The 18,807-nt window shown below is 40.7% G+C and overlaps 1 protein-coding gene across 1 annotated transcript in view; it reads right to left on the bottom strand.

Annotated features, from left to right (window-relative positions):
* Positions 1 to 18,807, bottom strand: part of TECRL (trans-2,3-enoyl-CoA reductase like) — a 1,073,904-nt gene that overhangs the window by 1,031,990 nt on the left and 23,107 nt on the right. The gene's annotated exons all lie outside the window — the stretch shown is intronic.

Raw genomic sequence — 18,807 nt, 5'->3', positions numbered from 1 at the left:
AAACACACTTAAACATGCTTACTAGTGCTTACATATGCTTACTACTGCTTATCTGTGCTTACACCTCCTTACTACTGCCTTATTCATCATGACACTGACTCTTCACAGTTCATAAATATAAAATCATTATATACAAATATTCTGCACCATGGTGGTATACTGGCCCTTAGACATTGGCTTACTCTATATGGTAAATATAGCCACACCAACATTGTATTCTTGATTGATTTGGTCAAGACAGTATTAGAATACAATATTTTCTACTTTCACAATGATTGTTACTTACAAATGAGAGGCACTGCCATGGGTACTACATTTGCACCCATTTATGCGGATCTCTATATGGGATATTTTGAATGGCAACTAATTTACACAGATGAAAACATCTTTAAGAAAGACTTGATAATGTGGCGTCGCTATTTGGATGATTGTTGGGGTGTTTGGTCTGGGAATCTAGTAAATTGGAAGGAATTTGTAAGTTATCTCAATTCCAACAATTTTGGTTTAAAGTTTTCTGATAGAATAGAAATGAACAATATTGATTTCTTGGATGTACAAGTGACCAAAACAACTGATGGTACTATTAGTACTGGTCTTTTTCGTAAAAAGTTTACTAAGAATGCTATACTAGAGGCCAGTAGTTGCCATCCAAAACACATCACTCAGAATATACCTAAGTCACAGTTTTATAGACTTAGACGTATATGTAATGAACAAAACGATTATGAAAAGGAATTGAACAACATGAGTGATAGATTTATTAGAAGGGGTTATGATAAATGTAACATCCAAACATTGAAATCAATGGCTTTAACTTATTCCAGACATGAATTCTTGAAACCTACAAATTCTAGCCAAGATACAGATGTTCCTGATACATCGAGATGCAGTTCTAACCAGAATGTTAGATTTGTGGTCAGTTATGGTACCAATTTTTTTAAGATCCGGAATGTTATAGATAACCATTGGGAAGTACTTAAGTCAGATCCTTTTTTGATCAACGTTTGGAATCTAAATGTTTATATAGTTATAGACGGGGTAAGAATTTAGGGGAACATCTGTCTTGGTTTAAACAGATTGACTGGCCTAAAGATGATACAGCTGTTGTTATACCAACTGGGTCATATGCCTGCAGTAATTGTGTATATTGTAAGGTGATGCCACGTAGCAAGTCTTTTACTTCTGTTAATACATCTAAAGTCTTTGATATTAAACATCTTATCACTTGCCGCACAGAATGGGTGATATACATGGCAGTATGTCAATGTGGGTCCTTTTATATTGGACAAAGTTCTAGAAGCTTGAAGAGCAGAATTGCTTTGCATTTGAGTGATATCAATTGCAAACGTATAAGAAGTGCTCTTTATAAACATTCATGTGATCATAATACTGCTTCTTTTCTCTTTGTTGGTATTGATACTATTAAAGGTAGTAGGCTATCTGACTTGACCAAGCATCAGATTTTGGATAAAAAGGAAAGAATGTGGATGATTAAATTAGGGGCCATGTATAAAGCTGGTCTTAATGACCATGGGTGATCCTACTTTTCTTATTTTTTCTCTTTTTTATGTTTATATAATTCATTCTCTATTCATTGTCATTTTTCTTAAACTTTTTTTAATTTTTATGTGTCATACTCGTATTTGGGTATATGTAGTTGGATGTGCTCTTTATTATATGCATATACATATATATACATGTTTGTGGTATATAACAAAATATATTTCAGTTGAGCCAAATGGCTGCATGAAGGAGCAACCTGAATGTCTGTTCCACTTAACAATAAAGTACTTTTGTGTATCATAAGTGTTTTTTGGGTCGTTTTATCATATCCAACATTGGATTTATTATTCTGAGTGCTGGAATATTTCTTTGGAACTATATATATATATATATATATATATATATATATATATATATATATATATATATATATATATATAAGGTTTACGTATATAATTATGTAGAAATACATATGTATGCATATATATATATATATATATATATATATATATATATATATATATATAAAATTATATATATATATATATATATATATATATTTAGAAATGTGTATAGCATGTCCACATGGGAGCAACATCCTGAACCACTCACTACAACATAACAGACCATAACCACTGTTAATGGGGTGGGGGCACAAATGAGGGATACCTGGTAATTACTGCTATGTTGCCCCTCTCCACAGTCCTAACATATATGCTGTGCAATCCAATATCCAGCACATGCAGTTCCTGACTCCAGGACCCTCCACAACACAGCTACAATGCTTTAACAGTAAGCCAATTCACCTGTAAACTGTCAGGGCAATATCTGTAACATATAAAGCAGAAATGTCATTCTACCGTAGGGAATGTACAATGTGGAAGGAGTACACATTACAATATTGCAGATATGCACCCACATCTATACATTGACAAATATAGATATATATATATAGATATATAGATGTACAGATATACAGCTATAGACCTATATATATATATATATATATATATATATATATATATATATATATATATATATATATATATATATATATATACACATATATGAGATATATGTATTGAGGGATGAGTACACTGGGACAATTACCCCTTTCTTCTGGATGAAAAGCCCTCAGTGATGAGGTATGCCACATAGCCTGGTATTACAGGTGTGCTCTCTGGAGTGTTGAACCAGGTCCCATTTACATGTTCCCCATTTGTAGGTGTGCCTCAAGAGAGTGCCTTTGTAGGTTTAGATGTCTAGCATTGAGTAGCCTTACCTTCAGTTTTGCATGCTTGTATTTGTTATGGTGGTGGTTTTGTCCTATGAACTTTGCCTAAATAAGTCATATATGGGGACCTAATGTCCAGGTTATTTCATCAAATATAACCCCTACTGTACATAACATGTGTAGCAGTCTGATATCTCACTGGCTTGTTATCAGATATGATGACACTAATTATGGTGTACAGCACATATGCACCACTTCATGCATGACATGTACACAGGTTGACAAGAGTTGTAGCTGGAAGCACATACACATGGCCAATAATGACATGTTGCTGTGATAACCTCATACATTTATTGTTGTAACAGGGTTTGTTGCAATATATGTCCTATGAGCGATAAGAAGCCAGTAACTGTCACGGCTTTCACCATCTACAGACTGCAATCCTCACACTACCTTCTGCAGTCCACAGACAGATTCTGCATTAGTAACACATGAAACCAAAGGCACAGCACCCTGCCCTGTCTGCAGATGACCCTGCAGATGGGGATTCCTCATAAACATGGAACTGACTTGGCAGGTATTGAGACATGTAGGACAGTCATATCCGTAAACACACTGCTAAACCAACAGTACTCCAACTGCAGTATAGCAGCACTTACAGTCTGTAGTCATGTCAGGCACATCCCCCTCCTGTGTGTTGCCCTGTTTCCACAGTGTATGTTGTTAGAGGTAAATCCCCAATCCATCTGAGATGCTGTTTGCCAAACAACAGATCTAGTTCCTGCTCACAGTTAATGAAAAGGGATAACACCAACATGATGTTCCTAGATAATGGAGTGTGTTTCCATGCAATTGGCTATGGGAATGTTACCACAGCTGTTCCACATGCAATCAGTAAGGAGAGGGCTGCAATTCGTGCAGAGGCTATCAGCTGATCATGACCATCACTTAAAATACAGATGCTGCTGCCAAGCAAAGCAGTTGTAGGTCTCCACATCCATCAGACAGGGAGTGGGAGAGGCAGACAGAGGCAAAGACAAGTCAGGGAGTGGTGGGAGAGTAAAACCTAAGCATGTTTGTGTCACACACCTACCGGCACAGGGTATCAAACCCCTGATGACTATGTAGTGCTATCATAGCTCTATGCAGTTATTGGGTGCACTACATGGGTTACCTGTTGTGGAGCCCTCAGAACATATATGTGATGGTGACTGACATCTGCAACAGGGATATGGTAGCTATACGGTAGGTGACGTACACATGTCTGTCTGCTTGAACAGGTGCCAGCATCAACACAGCCACACTATCACAGGGACACACACACATTGACACACTTGGCAGGGCCAGGATTACAACTCATCAGTAGTGGGATTGCCACAACACATCACTGTGCAGGTATCACGTGCACCACACGGGTCATACGGGGGTTGTATGGGCATAGGGTATGGGGAGGTGTCTAACATCAGACAGCATGCTTCAGTATGCCCATGGGGGATGTAGGGAGTGTGGATGTGAACATACGCACCATACAACACACACACAAACACACATGGTGCTGGTACTGACATGCATGGGTGCATGTCTGCACGGGTGTGTGGTGGACAACTGTGCCAGAAGGCTGTACAAGGCTAGGCGATGGGTATACCTTGGCATCAGGCCACATGACAATGGTCTGCATTGTGGCTCAGGGCTGTAGTATCTGCATTTGCCCACACAGGTGGGTACTGTATCCCCCATCCAGTCACTTGGATGACTATTGTGTGTGGCCAATGCTGTGCATCACTTGCCATGTATGTGCTCCTTAGTCCATGACATGGACAGTGTCTGGGATATGCACACCTTCCACATGCATGTACAATGACATGTGGAACTGTACCTGGGGTGTCTGGCCCATGTTGTGAACACAGATCATCAGATGTGCCAGTCTTGCCCACATGTGGTGGAAACTGGTAATGAGCAGCAGGTTTACCCTGCACCTAAATTGATAGCATGCTAATGGCATTCCCTGGTGTCCATGGCATCTGTCAATACAGGGAATGTTGTCAGCATGGTATGTCCTTTGTGGGTCACATGTGATGGCACCACAGGTGTCTTAAGTGTCCATTGGGGAATATGGGGAAGGTGCACTGTCTGCATGTATGTGCATATTGAACAGATGGACAGGGTGCCATGCCCTCTGTAGCCCACAGCTATCATGCTATATTTACTATCACTAGCCAATATGCAGTGTACTACCCACATATTGACTGTTGCCTAGGCATGTGTGTATATGATGCATAGGTTGAGAGTGTGGTCTGGGTAATACTGGGGTTGCTAACTGTGATTGCCTGGCCTTGATGTCACATGTATGGGTATGGCTTTGCACCCTAGCTTTTCAGCTATGTCACATCTGTTATCCCTGTATGGTGGACATTGTGATATATAGTAGGGCCACCATATAAGTAATATGCAAAACCCACTTCACATTGGCCACTGGTGTCACGCATTCACAACCACCTCCACACAGGATACGTGTTACACACACACACACACACACACACACACACACACACACACACACACACACACGCACCTGTCATGTCTGGGAGTAGAACCCTATCTAACTAGTTTTTTACACTACAGCACACCATGGAGATTACTGGAGTACTCCTTCCCCAAAGGTATAGCTCACATTGGATGACATCAGCAGGATTGCCAAAGTTGGACATTCAAATTGTAGTGAGTGTGACTAGCCTAAAATGCATTGCTCCCTACACAGACAGTAACACACATACAAAACATCCGCAAGCGACATGTGTAGGTATAGGACCCCTAATAGAGGTCTATATCACACTACAGCATAGAGCTGTTATAGGAAGCACCACAGGGATTACTAGGGAACTCCTTCCCCAAAGGTGTATTTTACAATGAATGACATCAGCAGGATTGCCAAAGTAGGCCATTTGAAATGTAGTGAGTGTGACTAGCCTGTAATGCATTGCCCCGTACACAGACATTGAAACACACACAAAACATCCAGAACTGCCATTGGAGGGATGGAACCCTACCACAGTTCTACATCACACTACAGCAGTACACAGTTAACGAACGCGCTACAGAGATTACTGGGCTACAACTTTCCCAGAGGTGTATGTATAGGTGGGTGACATCAGCAGCCTTGCCAAAGTTGAGTATATGAATTGTAAGGAGTGTGAGTACCCTAAAAAGCATTACCCTCTACATGGACAGGGTCAGACAGACACACACACTCGCCAAGTCTGGGGTTAGAATTCCTACCTAACTACTTTATTACACTATAGCTGTACATAGTTACAGGATGCACTACGGAGATTACTGGGCTACAACCTTCCCAGAAGTGTATTTCTAGCTGGGTGATATCAGCAGCTTTGCCAAAGTTGAGTATATGTAAATTGTAAGGAGTGTGAGTACCATAAAAAGCATTGTTTTCTACACAGCCAGAGACAGACAGACACGCACAAACACAGTTGCCAAGTCTGGGGTTAGAACTCCTACCTTACTAGTTTATCACACTACAGCAGTATGCAGTTATGGGACACGCCACTGAGATTACTGGGCTACAATTCTCCCAAAGGTGTATTTCACATTGGATGACCTCTGCAGGCTTGTCATAGTAGGGCTATGGGGAGGGCGGTGTGTGCATGGGCCATAACCCATTCATCTAGGGGTTGACACACCACATGCGGGCACACACAGGGTCATATGTCAAAGGTACATGTATACAGCTGCTAGATGACTACTTCCTTGTACAGTAATGTTGCACAGCTGACATGTGCACCACATAGTCTGTAATGCTGACAGATACTGGTGGCTCGTATCTGCAGTGAGCGACATCTGCACCTCATGTGTTTGGGGCCCTTTGGCTGTGTGCTGTGTGGGGCAGGCCTGGATGGCTCCTTGTCACAGTCACCCTCTTCCACACATCTATGTAAATCTACCTTTGGCTTATTATAGTGTGTTGTCCTGACATATATGTCTGTATTCCTATCCACTGTGTGTGCAAGCCATGAGTGGTGCATACTGATGAGTGTCTGCACTAACAACTGCAACTGCCAAATATGTCTGGTTTACTGGTGTTTGCAGTCATGGCCTTCATGTGTTTAAGTGTGTGAGCATGCCCAGTATGACCTTTCAGTATGTTGTTGACTGACATTGCCTTTATTTTTCTAAGTGTGTGAGCTTGCCCAGTATGGCCGTCTGTATTGAATGTGTGGATCATGTTCAGGTAGTTTGTGCTGCAGTGCTGACCTTTGTGTTGTACACCAACAGGTAGCATGTTGTCTCTGCAGGGTATACATCGAGCATTTGGTTTTAACTGTTCCTACATTTTTGCATAGCGGGGGGGTGGCCACACCTGACTGTTTCTACATTTCTACACAGGTGTGGGGGGCACACCTGACTGTTATTACATTACTATGTAGGATGGGGTGGCACACCTGACTATTTCTAAATTTCTACACAGGGTTTGGGGGGGCACACCTGACTGTTATTACATTACTATGTATGATGTGGGGGCACACGTGACACTTGCACACATTTGCTGTGATTGTACTGGTATGTCAGGTACTCCATTTCATTCTGTATTGCTAACTATCATGCTGACTAAAGGCATACCAGTGTACTGCAGATTGTGGCTTTGGTTGTCCTACATATTATTGTCTGACTTCCTACCCTTCAGAACTTACATCCCACTGCCTGCCCTGCTGTGGTCTGTCAGTGTAGGCCAGGGGGGAGGTTAACCATAGCCATCATTCTGGGGCCATGGCAAAGGCTCTCTTTGGGTTTGTCTACACCTGTCCTGCTGGCTGAGACTGTTGTTGGGTATGTGAACCATCCTGACTGGCATGTGTGGGTCATATGGACACACATGTCACTCAGCACATATCCTGCAGTGGGTTTTGTTACCCTGTGTAGTGCTGGCTACTATGGTGACTCCAGTATGTGTTACAGATGTCATGGTGCCACTATGGGTGCCTACTGTCTGCTGCCATAACATTCAGCCACCCAATTCCCTTGCATGCTCACATCCATACCATAACTACAGGTAACAACACATTTTACTCCATTTGGTAATTGGTAGGTTGACTGAATTACCTTGAGGGTGTGCCAGACTTGCAGATGGTGCTGGAGGGCTGCCTATCTCAGATGCACATAGTACACTCCCTATACATGGTTGAGTACAGGTAGTGTCATATTTGGCATCCCTTTTACTGTATGTGCAAGTCAGAGAGAGGTGTCTTACCCTGGGTCCCTACTGTGTCAGTGCATGTGCTATGCGTTGCCTCTTTGCCAAGGCCAGGGCATACTGGACATGCCTCCTTCTGCCTACTGGGGAAGGCTCAGGTTGTTCCTCCTCTGGATCACTCTGTGCCTGTGCAGGCCTTGGCATTGGTGGGGGGCTGTGTGATCCTGCCCCATGCTGTTCCTGCTGCAGCTGTTTCCACAGGATCATATTGTGTAGCATAGCACATACCATAACAATTTGGGTACATGTAGCTGGTGAATACTGCAAGACTCCACCGGATGTGTCCAGACACCAGAACCGTGACCTGAGCATCCCCAACACACACTCTGTTATATGTCTGGCCTGTGCATGTGCCTCATTATGGTGTTGTTCAGGTGTGTGTGCATTTCTGATGAGTGTCATCAGCCACAGCTCCAGAGTGTACCCAGCATGCCCACTAGGTGACCATAGGGGATGTCCCCATTGGCAAATCTTTAGTACAGCTGCGTCAGATGCCATATGTGGGAATTGTCATAGCTTCCAGGGCAGCCAGCACACACATTCATTATAATGCTGTGGGCATCACATATGACCTGGCAGTTGATGGAGGGGATGCCCCTGCGGTTGATGTAGGCCCTACCCTGCTCACCGGGTGGTGCTTTGATGCTTATGTGCATGCAGTCTGTAGCACCCACTACCCTAGGGTATGCTGCTATTTGGTGGAAGAGACGCATATTGCTGGTCAACACCTCACGGGTGTTTAGGAAATATATCTGCTGGCATGTGCTGACATGGCATCCAGGAACTGGTGGAATACACTGGATGCTGATGCCTGTGTGATCCCCATGATATCCCCAGTTGTGCTTTGAGAGGTACCTGTGGCTAGTATACCTAGGCCTACACATACCTTGGTATCCACTGGGATGGGTTCCCATCGGTCAGTTTGGTGTGTCAAGTGTGGCTGGCACAGCTCAACAATTTGCTGTAGGAGGTCTCTGTCCACCCTTTAGCACTCCACTATCTCTAGCTCATGTAGCCCCTGGTAGGTTACCCTGGGTCTGTACACTCTTCTCCACCTCCTCACTGTGGGTTGTTTGGCAGCATTCACATCCTCACCACCCTCAGCCTTTTGCATATGTTGTTCTATGTTGCATGCTGCAGCCCTTCTCATTTTGTAGGTTTGTTTGTTAAAATTCCCCTGCTTGTATACACCGGTGGTGTAGAGTGTGGGAAAAAACAGAGGGGAAGGTGTTTGCTTAGTTTATAGTAGTGTTCTGAACTGGGCTGGTCTGCTGCCTGTGTAATTGGCTGATTCTGATACATTTCACCTGCCAGCTATGCTAGTTCTCCTTGAATACCTTCCTACTGCTGTTTTCCCTTCCCATTGCCTCCCTATTTAAGCCTGTGTGCGTGCCATGCAAACAGAGTGCTCAAATGTGCACACTGCTGCTATTTCCTGGTTTAACTTGTTTTTTCTTCCTGTAAAACCCGGTGCGCGGCACGCACTCCCACTTACACTTTGTAAAGAGTGCTAGGCAGGTTTAGACACACCCCTTAGCTTACAGTATGCCTGACACCCACCCCCCCATGATGTCACCTACCTCCTAGTCTTGCACCCAGCTATTCATACTCTTACACTGTTGGGAGCTGCCTCACATGCTTGGTAAAACTGGGATTCACTATCCTTCCCCTCATTTGCATAGGATTGCCTGCTAATGCATAGTTACATATCTCACACTGAGCCTCCTCCCTTAGCAACCACTACTCACTGGCCAGGTTGTCTTCTGCCTACCGTTGACTTGCATGGCAGAATACTGATTTTAGTTAGAATGCTTATTTTAGGTTTATTTTCGTATTTTCCCCCCAATCCCATTTGCAACAGTCACTTCCAATATATCCCAATAATTTCCAACATGCAACTCAGGTAGACTTCCTCCTACAAAGGAAAGGACACTGGGGTAGAATCAATGATTGCAAAGTTATTCCCAGTGAAATAGCCAACCCACAGCATAAAACACTGATTGCCACAATCAGCTGCAAGCAGTGGTCAGAGAAGGCTCTAAGGTCAACAGAGACCAGTCTGAAGACCTGAAAATTGACAGGAGAGAAGGCACAATAATTCAGGGAATTACTCAGGAATCTAGCATCCCAAGAAGAGGAGGAAATAGATGAAATTGAAGAAGAATGGCGGTGCCTCAAAACAGCATGTGTGATGACTACAGAAAAGATATTCAGCTGAGCCTGGTATGGAAATATAAGGTACATAAGGAAAGCTGGTGGTGGAATGAAGTGCAGGAAATCACCAAAAAAAAGAAGGAGTGCAGGAAGAAGTGGGAGACAGAAAAGACTGACCAGGCTTGGAAGGAATACTGTTTGGTTAACAAAGAAGCTAAGAAAGGATTTGCAATAGCAAAGAGCAAGACATCACAGGCATTCTACCAGCTTCTAAAAAGTAAATCAGTAGCTGGCGCAAAGAAGTTATATCAGATTGAAGGGCAAAGACAGAAAGATAAAGAAGACAGTCAGACACCCTTCACAGGGGATGCCGGCAACAACCTGTTCACCAGTTCACGGGGCATCAAAGGCAGACTGAAAGAGAACTTCCAGCAGCTTCTGAATGAAGAAAACCTCACAGAAGCTGTACTGCCCCAGACACAGCCTACAATGAGAAAAGTGGAGGAGCCCACTGTAGAAAAAGTAAGAACAGCACTAAGGAAAATGAAGTCTGGGAAAGCAGCTGGCTCAGATGAGGTCACAGCAGATATGATAAAGATGCTGGGTGAGATGGGAAGAAATTGCTTCTGAGGGTACTCATAGCAGTGTGGAGAGAAAGGTGTTTCCTAGATGATGGGTGAATAAGCATGCTAGTGCCACTGCTCAAGAACAAAGGGGACATTCACAACTGCAGACAGTACAGAGGTATCAAACTCCTGTCACATTACATGAAAGTTCTAGACAGGGTGACTGATAAAGAAATACATAGAGTAGTAAAAAGTAAGATCGGAGATAAAGAGTCCGTATTCAGATCAGGATGCAGCACATCTGTCCGGATGTTTACAGTGAGACAGATAGTTGGGAAGAAGCTAGAGATGAGGATAGAGTTCATCTGGGCTTTCCTATACTTGGAGGAAACGTATGACAAGGTCCCAAGAAAGCTGATTTGCGCAGTACTGCAGTGGTTTGAAGTCTAAGAAACATTGGTAGAATTAGTGCAGGCTATCTAAAAGGACCCAATGGAACAAGTGCAAACAGTGTATGAACTCACAGAGGGGTTTCCAGTGGTAGTGGGTCTGCACCAGGGTTCAGCTCTGAGCCCACTGCTGTTCATACTGGTGATGGACTACATTAGCAAACCGATCAGTGGGGACAGAACAACAAAGTTGTTGTATGCAGACAATGTGGCATTACAGGCAGAATATGAACAAGAACTTCAGCAAAGAATAGAGAATGCAAAACTGAAGGCAGACAGGATGAAACTGATTACAAATAAGACAGTTGTAATGTCAGCAAATGGTGGAGTTCAGGAGAAGCTGAGAACTGAGATAGAAGGGAAAATAGTGGGACAGATTAACAACTTCAAATATCTGGGAGGGGTGGTGGAGGAGAAAGGAAGTCTGAATGAGGAGGTCAGTCAGGGAGGCTGCAGCCAGCTAACACAGAACATTGGGTGTAGTGTATGGCAGAAGAATGTCAAAGAAGCTGAAAAGTAAGGTGTACAAAACAGTGGTGTGACCAGTACTACTGCATGGTACAAATACCTGAGCAGTAAAGGCAGAGCAGTTGGGGAAGCTATAGGTGATGGAGATGAAGTACCTGAGATGGGTGGTAGTATGCACACTGGGGAACAGATGAAGAAATGGGGACTTAAGAGCAGAAGTCAATGCATCTCCAATTGCAGAGAAGGTCAAAGAGAACAGAGTACAGTGGCTCTAGCACATGATGTGCAGAAAAGCAGAAGGCAATCTGGTGAAGAAGATTTGGGACAGACAGGAAGAAGGCAAGAGGAAGCAAGGGTGTCCAGCAAAGAGGTGGATGGAATGTGTGAGAGAAGACCTGTGGCAGTCAGGCATTAGTGTTGAAGAAGGCAGGAGAGTGGCACTGAATAGATAGATATGGCAACAGCTGATATGTCACCCAAACCCCATGCAGAAAAGTGGAAAAAGGGGGTTGTCGATGATGATGATGAAAGAGGAGAATTTCTCTGGTTTATTCGGTCTGCATACCTCTCCTTTATACACCAATTACATAAATGGTTCTATTAACTGAAACATGCGGGAATCATCTCTGTCTATTATAAAATGTCAGCTGCCTCTCTAAAGCAGCAGTCATATTTGTAAATACTTACTTTATTTTATAATCTTGTTAATCAAGGGAATCCTAACTCTTATGAAGATGTATGTTTTTCTGCTTCTCCCTTTTTACAGGTTAATTAGAGATATATCTGTAATCATATTCACTTACTAGTTTCCCAGACCCACACTGATAAAATGGTTTATCAAACGGAATATCTTTTTCTCCTTTGACTAAATCCTTAAAGTAAAGAAAACATTTCCCTTTTATCATGCCATATGTTAAATTGGGAACTACTGCAGATAGGTGAGTATCTTTCAAAACACAGTGTGTGTTTTTAATAGAATGATGATATATTGATGTCTGTATTCATGAATACCATAACTGCTTTTTTGTAGTAAGTATATTCTTTTTACACACACAAACATGCACACATGCACACATATACACACTCACACACACACAAATGTCATATGGAACATTGGAAAGGGTTATGTCATCCATAACACGCCTGAAGAAATTCAACATGTACTACAAACTCAGTCAGAACCCTTCATTTCTTATGTATTAAACAAAGAAATGTTCCTTGGAATAAGCTCTTCTCCATACTATAAATGTTATATTTTAGCTTGCCTTCAAAAAAGTGACTACTAAAATTATACATAGAAAATAGAAGGTGCCAAAAGATTTTTTAGCAGCATCAGTATTAAATTATAGGAGACTGGCATCAACAATCTTGTTAAATCTTTCACACATTTTTGTGACTTATAATACATACCAATTACATGACTTCTGTCACCAGTATATGACTGGACAGATCCAGAAAGTCACCATTGCTCCATTAAATCTTTTAATGATTATTTTATTTTAAGTATAAATTGATATTAGTGTATTGGAAATGTAACAAAGGTCACCTGTCTTGTGAACTATATTATCTGCTTCCTTTTTATAATGCTCTAACATCTTTTCTCATCTATCTTTCTGGTTGTCAGTGTGTAGAATCTAACTCCTTTTGCATGTTGCAGGCCTAGACACTGCTAAGATGCCCTTTTGCCTTAACAGGGATTGAGTTATTATTTGGCTTGCTTTCACTGGTATATGCTGATTTGCATGTAAGATGATAGATGTGTTCTGGGACATTATTAGAGTAAACCACTGTCAGCAATGTAAGGTAGAATTACAGTTTCATATGTCTGAGCTCTTCCAACTTTTACAGCTGTTAGACTATTGGAAACTAAAATGCTCATACTCCATGAAAAGTTTATGCATAAAAACTTCCAAATTCTAGTCTTCAATTATCTTTCTGTGTGAGAAATGCATTTACACATATGTACATACATGAAGGACTTCGCAATGACCTTCTTACAGATTAATTTATTATCTGTACAGACTGAAAATTCACTTAATATGCTTTGCATCTTCACAGTGTGTATAGCTAATGTTGGTCAAAGAAACATATTTTTTATCAGCAGAGAGTACCTCTGTCATTCTGCAAGGTTTATTAATGTTCATTCAGTCCTTTATAGATCATTGCCAATGATTCAGTGTAACAGCTGGTAATGTTTATTGACGTTTGTATTAGGATTTGCAATTAAACAATTTCTTATTTTTGAAATGAAGTAATAGACACATAAACTGAAACCATTCTCTTTTCGTGTATTGTAGGACATAGGTCTTCTGCATAGTCTTTAAGCACAGATTTTTTTTTCTTTTGTTTTGTTTTGGCTTATAAATGCCAGTCTTGACAAGATATAGTTCATTAGAGAAGATATATGTAAGCTGAACTGTTTTACTGCCACAAAACAATTTATTTGAATATACGTGCACAATATAATATACTGCACTATGTTACTATCCCCTGCTAAGGTGGAGACTCTTGATTATTCCATTGTCAGTTGTGAACCATTCATTGCACAACATAATAAGGCTTCCACATGAAATGTTGGCAATTATGTCCCTAAACTATTCCTGCATCTTACCAATAAAATAAGTCATACTTGCATTTATAAATGCATGATAATGGAATAGCATGAATACAATAACTTAATGGTATTTTAGCTACTTACCTTACAATGGAAAGGGTCCTTCTCTAATTGCTGAGATAAGTGTGCTGTCAGACAATTTATGTTTGCTGCTTAACTCTTCATGAAATAGTAGGTGTCAGAAGACCAAGACTTTCCCCAGGTGTTATTTACAAACCTGCACATATTACATTCTGCTCTTTCAATGTGCATAGAAAGGAACATCCAGATATTTCAGTGACACCCGAATAAGGGTCAGCACATACCTGCCACGTATCATTCAGTATAAGGAGGCATTGTTTCTGTGCCTCTTAAATTTGTTCAGTGCTTCATCTGTTCCCCATAGAAAAGGTTCTGCCCATATGTCAAGTCTACAGATTCAGCCAGCTCCATAGTACACATATACAAAGCTGTGATTATCCCCAGCTGATCTTGTTTGAGTAGCGGGCAGAGGTGCTGGAGGGACCATCTAGGGAATGGAGAGAGTGAAAAAGCAGTATATGTGTGTTCAACATCCTTTTGAAAGGGTATAGCAAAACGTTTGCTACTCATAGTCAACCTGATTGACACCTAGCCACCCACCCAGTCTTCAAGATACAAGAAAAATGCAGGTGTGGTCAAACAAAGAATGGGTACAGTCAAGTCAGAGAAAGATGTATCATCCCTGTTTTCGAGGTCTGACATTGCAAGCTATACAGTGTCTGCTGAAAAAAGGGGGAGGTTAGGATAACACGATAACAATGGAGCCTGGCATAGTTGATTGCCACACATCCATACTGTCACATTCACAGATATTCCTCAGGACAGAAATTGAAAGAGTCCATAGGGACAGTAGGTAGAAGATGATCGAACAGGACATGGTCAGAAGAGAGAAATTAAAAACATCACATATTATTTTAAAGTATAGAATCAGAAACAAATGTTTCAGATATCAGTGATATTCACAATGTATTCTGAAATAGTGAAACATCCTTCAATTTGTTTGATTTGTTGTCTCTCTAATTCCCCTCACTGTGAAGGTTCAACAATACCTTTCTCTCTCACAGCATCCACAGAGGGTAAGAAGTATGATTCGCAGTAAGATGGGATAAGACATGCAGCTGACGTTTGAATTTCATGCCCAGAAACTGGTCACAAAACCAATCGTAGATCAATAAGTATAAGTAAGTCCTGCAGCAGTTTTCAGAACTGTGTGACATCGAAAGCTGCCATGCAATACATGCTTCTTTTGAGGATTGCAACAAGTGAGTGTATAACTGTTGGCCACAAACCCTGTATACAGGACAGAAAGTGCAGCTTGTGATGATCCGGAACATTTGGCATTCAACCTAAAGGGCACTTTAATACAGAGAAGCAAATGCTTATGTGTTGTGTGTCATTGGAAACTCGGTTCATTCTTAACCTGAGTAATATACTAATACCTTGAAGAGGCATATTTCAGGCCAAGGAAGAGAGTGCATGGATCAGAATATGTGCTCTTGCCTGTCAAGCAATGTTTGATTTGCAAATGTCTGTAAAAAATTGTGAAAATCATATACACATCACTGAGCAATTATAGCAGGCCTCACTCTGGTGGTGCATGTGGCTTGATGGATTTAAAAAGGGTTATATGTAACAACAGGAAACAAATCCTTGCTGAGTGATAGCCACAGCCCTTGACTCTCACCCCTCCTTTTAGTCCAAAATACACTTTAAAGTAAATATGAGAGGAAACAAATGGAACAATATTGGGTAATAGCAACACAGTCATTGAAGGTATCAAAAAATATATGGTGCCACTACGTAATGTAGAGCAATGGTCTGGTTTTCTTCAGAAACAATGTAATTTAATTTTCCTGTACCCGATGTTATGTTGTGAACAAGGGCTTCATTCTTACTTCATACCTGCCTTCCCAATACACCACAGAGACAAGTAACCAGTCAGTAATGGCACCAGTTTACTTCAGAAAAGAAGGCCTACATACAAAAGTACACTTTATAAAGGAAACTTACGAAAGGAGTCTGGCAAGTGTTGACAACCTGGGCTGTCAGATAGGATTTGCATTTGTAATAAAGCAGGATATAACTAGGTCTTCACAATGAACAGATAATTTCCCGTTGTAGGACTGTAGAAAAATAATAAAATGCCTTTTATTTTAACTGAAGTGCAGGCAACAGTTTTATACATCTCCAAATTGGAAAAATATTCATATCCTGCAACAGAAACAGTTTTGTGCCATAATTCCAGTGGCTGGAATGGGCCCAGTACATTTTGCTAAAGTAAGTTAAAGAGTTGAACTTCCACATATTAAGTTCAAAATGTCAGTAATCATTTAATGTTTTATGTGCATACACAATGATTTCTCAAAGGATTTTACTACAAAAAATGTGATATGTTTTTCAGCCAAATTACAAGGTGTTTTTAATCTCTGAGGGGTCACTCGCTGAGGAAGCAGATGTCACTTCAAGTTACAGTGACCCAAGAAATTAAACTGATAATACATTTAGCAAATATGCAAATGATCAAAAGAGTATAATGAGGAGGTGTAGTGACTTCCCACCATAAAAATGATATATTGAACCTTTCCAAGATTGACATCTGTTTAAAACAAAGTAAATTCAAACAGCTAGTTTTTCCCTAAAAAAATATTTTTAGACAAAGCATAAGTGTAATTCATATATTCTTGTTAATATAACTAAATGCAGATCAAATAATAGCAATTGTAATGCCAAAAAGTGCATTATTGTGTCATTTGGAAAACCAGCTGCACCAGAGAGCTATCACATTGACAATGCACATCTAAGAGTAGAACTAGTAATTAGGGATTTCAGAATTTATGTAGACAGCAACCGATCATTCAAGCAACATGTCTCCAGAGTTTTAAGGAAGTCCTTCCATACTGCACAGCTTATAAGTACAGGGATATCTAACAGGTACAGAGATGAGGAATAAGTTCTAGGTCGAGAGATGCTATTCCCCCACTTTATTCATCCCTCATTAGGGCCATCATTGACTACAATGCTCCTTTGGTGTACACCTGTCCAGGCATTTGCAACAACTAATGTGACCAAAGGGGTGGCTCTTACAAAAATAGTACTGGGCCTAAAGCACATGTCCTACATGGACTACCTTAAAACCCTGTCACTATACTCAGTCTCATACAAACTAAGAGTTGACCTATAACTGGCTTAGAAGCTATCCTCAGAAACAGTACTTAAGGACCTACCCCATGTCCATAAGTCTAATGGTACTAAGAATAACTGGTCCAGGGGTCTAAACCTCTTCTGCAATATAACTAGAATGGTTTGGAGGGCCAGGTGCATTTCTCAGTGGATACCACTACTGTGAAATGAACTTCCCATCCATGTAAAACAGGGCTCATTCACGTCTGTATTCAAATGTAATCTAGACCAATGCTTAGGAGTTAGGAAATTTACTGCAGGACTTACCCCTAATCTACCTATTGCACAAAGGGAAGACTTGAATGCCCTACCTTACAGTGAGGTCCCTATAATACTGAAGGGGTGAGCTTAACAATTAATTCTTTACAAATAAAAATTATTTAAATAAAATTATGGCAAGGATAGTTAAACACTTATGGGATAAAACAGCAAACCAACAAAACACCTATGGGATAAAATAGGAAGGCAACAAACTAGTTACATGGCCAGGCTTAAAATATCTTATCAGAGATGATAGCCGAGCTTTCTCCTATGAATGTATGAACCTATAATCATAAAATAGCTGTTGTTAGATCACACCAAGCTTGATCTAACAATAGTAATTTTATGACTCTATAATCATAAAATTGCTATTGTTAGATAAAGTTCAGTGTGATTTGTTCCATAGTTTTTTTGACACTTTATATAGGTGATCGTTGTCAATAACAGATAAACTTTCAATGACTAAGAAATAAATTATGTGATACATACGTAACTATAACTGTATGCATATACATATAATGTTATACTAAAAACATTATAAAAAATAAAAAAGTTCAGTTGGGCATTAGAAATATTCAAGAGATTCCAAACCCGTGGCATTATTTATAAGGCCATGTACTTGTCCTGTCACTTAATATACAAGAAAGATGAAGATGTAGGCTGCAGATATTCTTTCATTATGGGGGGTGAACCAGTATTTTCCAGAACTTTCTTTACAACTCAGTAACACATCCTACTTGGCGTAACTACTATGTCTGTAGATATTCACTACATGTGAATGTTAGTGTGTGCAGACATGGCCAGACTTGTAACCTTAAGTAACGTTGGATTAAGTGATTGATATGACAAACCTGCAGTAACATTAGAATAGAGAAACATGAGAGAAGAGATGTATATCCAATATTTCCAATGAAGCACTTCACACCTCTTTCTACAGCTGCAGTAGTTTATTACCTTGGTGACAGGACACACTGATAGCTTTCTGTAAGACTTGTATCCCTTTTGCCACACCATCCTATGACCAGACACAGCTGACAAGAGTGTCGAGTTCATCAGTAAAAACCCCATATCAAATAGATAATGCAGGTCATAAA

This window comes from Protopterus annectens, chromosome 2.part0 (assembly GCF_019279795.1).
Source record: "Protopterus annectens isolate FY-2018-M chromosome 2.part0, PAN1.0, whole genome shotgun sequence".
Classification (NCBI taxonomy): domain Eukaryota; kingdom Metazoa; phylum Chordata; order Ceratodontiformes; family Protopteridae; genus Protopterus; species Protopterus annectens.
Note: the sequence above shows the minus strand (reverse complement) of the source record. Positions and strands in the feature narration are given on the sequence as shown.